The sequence below is a fragment of the Berghia stephanieae genome, chromosome 3 (assembly GCF_034508935.2).
Source record: "Berghia stephanieae isolate SIO BIC M18660-M18661 chromosome 3, UCSD_Bste_1.3, whole genome shotgun sequence".
Lineage (NCBI taxonomy): Eukaryota > Metazoa > Mollusca > Gastropoda > Nudibranchia > Aeolidiidae > Berghia > Berghia stephanieae.
In genome coordinates, this window is record NC_088362.1 from 20,136,764 (window position 1) to 20,143,745 (window position 6,982).

General features: G+C 38.4%; 1 protein-coding gene across 1 annotated transcript in view; it reads right to left on the minus strand.

Moving 5' to 3' along the window:
* The window catches only part of LOC144969173 (uncharacterized), a 15,019-nt gene that overhangs the window by 5,391 nt on the left and 2,646 nt on the right, over window positions 1–6,982 (minus strand). The window lies entirely within an intron of this gene.

Genomic DNA, 6,982 nt, shown 5'->3' on the forward strand with positions numbered 1-6,982 from the left:
GTGAGGTCATACTAAACAACTAAACCCCCAAAAGACGCAGGGAAAGAAGAAAAAAAAAGAAGGGGAAGAAAAAGAAAAAGGGAAGAAGAAGAAGAAAAAGGGAAGTTTGAGAAAAGAAAAAGTAAAAGGGGGAAGAAGAAGAAGAAAAAAGAAGAAAAAGGGAAGAAGAAGAAGAAGAAGAAGAAGAAGAAGAAAAAGAAGGGGAGGGGAGGAGGAGGGGGAAAGGAGGAAGGAGGAGGAGGAGGAGGGGGGAGGAGGAGGAGAGGGGGGGAAAAAGAAAAAAAAGGGGAAAGGAAGAAAAAAAGGGAAAATAGGGAGGAGGATGGGGAAGGACTTAAAGATTGAAAAAGGGAGAAATAGAAAGGAAAGGAGGAAAATTGGGGGGATAATGACGAGGGGAACGACGACGATGATGATGATGATGAGATGATGATGAGGAGAAGGAGATGATAAAAGGATGAGGAGGAGGAGGAGGAGGAGGGGGAGGAGGAGTAGTGGGGAGGGGGAGTAACTTTTGTATTTTCCCCGTCATCGGGTTCAGTTAAAACCCTTTAAATTTTATTTGTTTCATGACATAAAAAATTGGGGAATGCTAGAAATTTACGGGAATGATGATGTTTTCCATTCCACAATATTGGGGATTCCTGCTGGTTTTATCTGTCCAGCCCAATTTAATTGTCTCTGTATTTGGGTCGATATTTTTTTCGATTTTATGGACGAAAATTTTCTCCTTACAGTATTATATTCCTTTTGTTTACTGAAAGTTCACAGGGGACAGAAAAGGGTTTTCATTGATTCCTGGTTTTTGATAAATTTAATTATACAAAAAAGGGGAGGTTTGGCTTTTATTCCGGGGGGAATAAAGTGAGAATGGGGGGGGGGGCCCAAAGGGGCGGGGAGGATAATAAGGGGGGTGAAGGGTGGGGGGAGAAGGAGAAGAAGAGACGAAAAAGAGAGGAGTGGGGATATGTTTTGTTTCCCGCTTTAATAATAAATTAAAAACAAAAATATAAAAAAATATAAAAAAAAAAATACACCAAAACCCCCCAAAAAGTACGGAAGGAATTTAGGGTTAAAAAACCCCCCCCTTTTCCCCCAAGGCCCCTCCCCCCCAAGGGGGCCGGCGGGTTCCGCCCCCCAGGAACCCTTCCGATTCCCAAAAAGGGGAGTGTCATACCACAAGACCACATAGCCACACAAGTGTTGCTTTGGCTCGGTACCTCTTGAAGAAGCGCTTTGAACAAATCTAAGGGATATATTATACTATCTTATATTTCTCTGATTCGCCTTTGTCAGAAAACTTGACTATGTTTAAAATTCCCCAAGGACGAAATAGATAGAATTGTTTCCTTTTAATTTCTCAAATGTCAGACAGACTGCTGTTCTTTCATTCTTGCCATGAACTATTTCTACCTATTTGTCTAAAACAGCCGGTCACATTTATCAACAGTCTTAAAATAGCCTGGATGTTGACAGTTTGTTGGTTTCGTTCAAAAGCCACTCACTTATCTCATTAACCAAAAAATACAACAATATGTATCACGTTACAGCTGTCTTTATTATCCAGGTAAGAAATATCAACGGGCAGGTTTTTGAATAGATAGCTCAATATTGATCTTGTTTTATAGAACTTCGAGGTTGAATAATATAAACAGATGGCATTGTTTTGGCTCATGTCCATTTTCACCATATCAAATTAATGCGTTAGGAATTTCAAGAATTAGGATTCCGTACTTCCGTTATCAATCACATTTCGCATATTTTGCATATTTTAACAATAGTTTTGACACAACTGACGTGGGATTTAAAAATAAGAAAAAAAAAGTGAAAATCAAAAGAGAAAAACAACTAAAATAACACAATTTTTAAAAAACCCACAAAATAAAATTTAAAAAATAATAATAGTAATAAATCACTAGAGAGTGCGATGAGAGTAAAGAGCCTCGGATCTGAAGGTCCTGGGCTCGAGCCTTGCTCGGCGCATAGTTGAGTCCTTGGAAAAGGCTCTTTACTCACATCGCAAGAGCCTTTTCCAAGGACTCACCTTTGCACCTCTCATAGCGGGACTCGATAAAAATATATATATATATATATATATATATATATATATATATATATATATATATATATATATATATATATATATATATATAATATATATATAAAACATTAACAAAAAAGGAACACCACAAAAAAAAAGATACAATACAAAAAATATAGGAAAACTTATAAATTTGTTCCATTAAAAAAACAACCCTGGTCATAGCGTGTGATCATAGTTACCGATGACCTAAAAAATGATGTCGATGCTTGGAGAGAAATCCTCCATCCAGATTTTTAAAAACAAGACCAAAAAAAAAAAAGAAAAACCCTCAAAAAACAAAAAAAAACAAACACCAAGCTCGAGCGCAATATAGAGTAATATCCACTAGATATGCTCAAAGCGCTTTACACGGGGTTTCCAGCCAACAGCAACACCTGAAATGTAAGACGAGACACGACGCCTGTAACAATAATATTATAATTTACATTACAATTACAATTTATATAACAATTTTTCCTCCGACAGAGACAACACCTTTAACGGTTAGGTACTCATTTTACACCTGAGTGCGATGAGAGAATGTAAGTAAAGAGCCTTTTCCAAGGACTCACTCATGCACCTCTCCGAACGGGACTCGAACCCTAGACTTTCCCGATTGAAGGCGATTGTCGTATCACTAGACCATAATAGCAGTATCAGTGGAGTCAGATTGTGTCAGTATAACCATTTGATTGATAATGGGGTTGTGGTATATGTACGTGTTTGTGTGTGTGGAAGTGGGGGGGGGGGGTAAGTGGGCGTGGGTGTTTGTGTGTGTGTGTGTGTGTGTGTCTGTGTGTGTGCAATGAGGTGAGGTGGGGAGGTGGGGGGGGGGGATGCAGGTCATCCGGCAGTCAAGTATCGATTGGCCATCTGTGCTAAGCTCACTTGACCCAAAGCCTTAACTTCAACGTGAGTACATACAGACCAACGTTTGATCTTAGTAAGGTAGATTTCTACTTAACTGGTTTCCAGTCATGTGACCCAACGCCTACAAAAGGATTTATGTCGGGATGATCTATCTAGATCGATATGCACACGTCAGCAGCTGCAGGTTCTGTGCGGCTATGTGGTCTAATGGGATGACACTCGCTTTCGGATCGGAAGGTCCTGGGTTCGAGCCTTGCTCGGCGCATAGTTAAGTCCTTGGAAAAGGCTCTTTACTCACATTCTCTCACCGTACTCGGGTGTGAAATGGGTATCTGAACTTTAACAGCGTTGTCTCTGTCGGAAAAAATTGTATTATCGCCTAACAGGCGTCATGTCTCGTTCTAAATGTTACGTATTTCTATTGGCCAGGTAGGGACCCTTTGTAAAGCGCTTTGAGCAGGTTTAGTGGATATTGCGCTATATAAATGCTCTATTTTTTTTTGATAACCGAACAATATTATGGGGTTTTTTGTTTAGCATTGTTGTCTATGAAACAGTTATTAGGGCGGAGGGAGACTTCCGAAGCTGGGTTGACGAAGTGATTTGGAGGTGTAGCCTTATGCTACTAGTACTACTACTATTACTACTACTACTACTACTACTACTACTACTACTACTACTACTACTACTACTACTATACTACTACTACTATACTACTACTACTACTACTACTACTACTTCTACTACTACTACTACAACTACTACTACTACTACTACTACTACTACTACTACTACCACTACTAATACTACTATACTACTACTACTACTACTACTACTACTACTACTACTACTACTACTGCAACTACTACTACTACTACTACTACTACTACTACTACTACTACTACTACTACTACTACTACTACTACTACTTCTACTACTACTACTACTACAACAACAAATACTACTACTACTACTACTACTACTACTACTACTACTACTACTACTACTACTACTACTACTACTACTACTACTACTACTACTACTACTACTACTACTACTACTACTACTACTACTACTACTACTACTACTACTACTACTACTACTACTATTACTATTAGTATTGTTGTAATAGACAATACTTCACGTTGATTTGGGAGTATTTAACGATCTGGAAACAGGCGTATGAAACAGTGACAGACAAAGCTTTCTTTTTCAGATATTTATCTAGTCGTCTTTCTTGCTTTGTCTGTTTCATCCACGCTTTGTCAGATCTTTAACTGCACCTTGCCTGCTCCTCTTTGGGCGTCATTCCATTACAACAATGTGCCCATGCCCATAACAATTTGGGTTATCAGACCTGAAGTAAGAACACGTCGATTTATATCTTAAATATTGAACTTATAGATGGAATGCAGTTGACGTAACTCGGGTCTTTGTTATTGTTTTTGTTTGTTTGTTTGTTTTTTTGTTGTTTTTTTTTTCCATCCACGTTTATTCTCACTTAACTGTATTAACCAGACTATAAAATTTCATGATAACACATAGTTTTGTGTGTTGATCCGCTATACTTCCGGATGGCAATGTGAGCTTCTTAGCCAAGCGCATACTGTCTATAGCCAAATATATTAGCCTTGGTTTTAGTCTGTATTTTTTCTTGAAGGGGGGGGGGGGGGGGAGGGATATCTATAGTATTTAATAGTGCGGCTATGTGGTCTTGTGTAATGAGACTCGCTTTCGGATCGGACGGTCCTGGGTTCGGCGCATAATTGAGTCCATGGAAAAGGCTCTTTACTCACATTCTCTCGTCGTCCTCAGGTGTAAAATGAGTACCTGGCCGTTAACAGCCTTGTCTCTGTCGGAAAAAAATGCATCATCGCCTAACAGGTGTATGTCTCGTTCTACATGTTACGTGTTGCTCTTTGTCAGGACTCTTTGTAAACACTGCGTGGCATTTCCCCCTCTGAGCGGTATTTCAGTGCTAGGTCAACTCGACCCCATTAGTGGGGTCAACCTATGGGTGTAACAGGTAGCGGTCAGGGGAAATCTGTGATGCCGCTGATGGTAATTAATTGTTGCAATATTTCATGGTATTGCTCAGTTTCTAACACAAGTATGGAAATTGTTCCCTCACCACAAGCAAAGCAAAGGTTTCTTTCATCATATGGGGTGAATTTTTAATTCAGAAAAGTGAGTGGAGCAGGCACTTATGTTGGTAACAACAAGATATGAAGTGAATAGAAAAGTGCCAGAAGACAATAGAGAATAAAATTTTTTCGCGGCGGTGGTGGGGTTTGAACCTGCGACCTTATTGGTACGACAACTCCGCCTGGCAGGTGAGAGCGTGGCTCTACCGTGTGAGCTATCCACGAACACAAAAATATTCGTTTCAAACTCAAAGTCATTACTAGATCCCTCTCTCACCCACTTCTTGAGACCGCCGATTCGTTCGTACACCACCATCGCGAATAATTTTGACCAGCAGTTAAGCTTAATAGTAATAGCCAATATTCTCAACACAAACATATAACATAGAAACGATTGAGACATTGAGTATGCTCCGGTGTATGGGGTTTTTATTCTCTATTGTCTTCTGGCACTTTTCTATTCACTTCATATCTTGTTGTTACCAACATAAGTGCCTGCTCCACTCACTTTTCTGAATTAAAAATTCACCCCATACACCGGAGCATACTCAATGTCTCAATCGTTTCTATGTTATATGTTTGTGTTGAGAATATTGGCTATTACTATTAAGCTTAACTGCTGGTCAAAATTATTCGCGATGGTGGTGTACGAACGAATCGGCGGTCTCAAGAAGTGGGTGAGAGAGGGATCTAGTAATGACTTTGAGTTTGAAACGAATATTTTTGTGTTCGTGGATAGCTCACACGGTAGAGCCACGCTATCACCTGCCAGGCGGAGTTGTCGTACCAATAAGGTCGCAGGTTCAAACCCCACCACCGCCGCGAAAAATTTTTATTCTCTATTGTCTTCTGGCACTTTTCTATTCACTTCATATCTTGTCTTTCATCATATGCCATGGTTGATAATAATGTATCCTCTTAAGGCTGCTCATAAGAGAGGAGTCAATTTAGTGGTTTTTGAGCTATCAATGAAATTAATTTGTTGTAATTTGCATATCAATAATTTAATTCCCAGCGGCAGAAAATGATTGAAACAAGCATCATTATAAAGTAAAATTGATGATCTTGACACATGCCAAGTTTTGTTGTCCGGGCAGTAAAACCTTAAAAGATATGAATTTTTTATTGTAAATTTCATACTTGGCATGACTTGGTGAGATCCTTATTTTCTCTCCCATAGTATTCCATGCCATGAATTATTTCCAAATATTAGTTTAGGAATAAAATATAAACCATTAGACAAAAATTATCCTAAAATTATTTTTTAAGCATTTAACTGATTTAAATATTATGAGTTTTGGGCACATTTGAAAGTCAACTTTTTAATGGCTTGATAACTTTTTTCTATACTTAAATCCCTTACGATTCAAGTCAAAATTATTATTTTTTTATGACTGTTAGGCATTATAGTTTGAAGATGTATACGGTACTGCTTTTGTGTGGTTGTCTCAGGAAATGCCGACTTTATAGTGTCATATAGGTGTCAATGTTTCGGGTATTCTTGCATGTTGAATAAGTAATATAATGTAAGTTCAAGTTCTCCTTTTGTGCACAAGTGAATGTGTTAACTTTTTATAGACTGAAGCGTCCAGATATATATGGCAGTGATTTCCCAAAAATTAAATGATCTTGCTGTGGTATGCCTGTGGTGTTATACTGATTTGACTCTGACTGTTATTCAATTGTTTTATCTCTAAATTTGACTGACTGGAGTTCAATGGTATATCAGATGACGTTATAAGACAATGACTAAATGTGTATTCTTGGAGGAAAGGAGATGATTCTATATAACCTGTATGGACAGTGTGTTCGTTTTGAATGTAGTTGGTCAATAAGGAGAAAAAGGTTACTACTTGGAATAAACTATATGCCCTCATAATTTTGA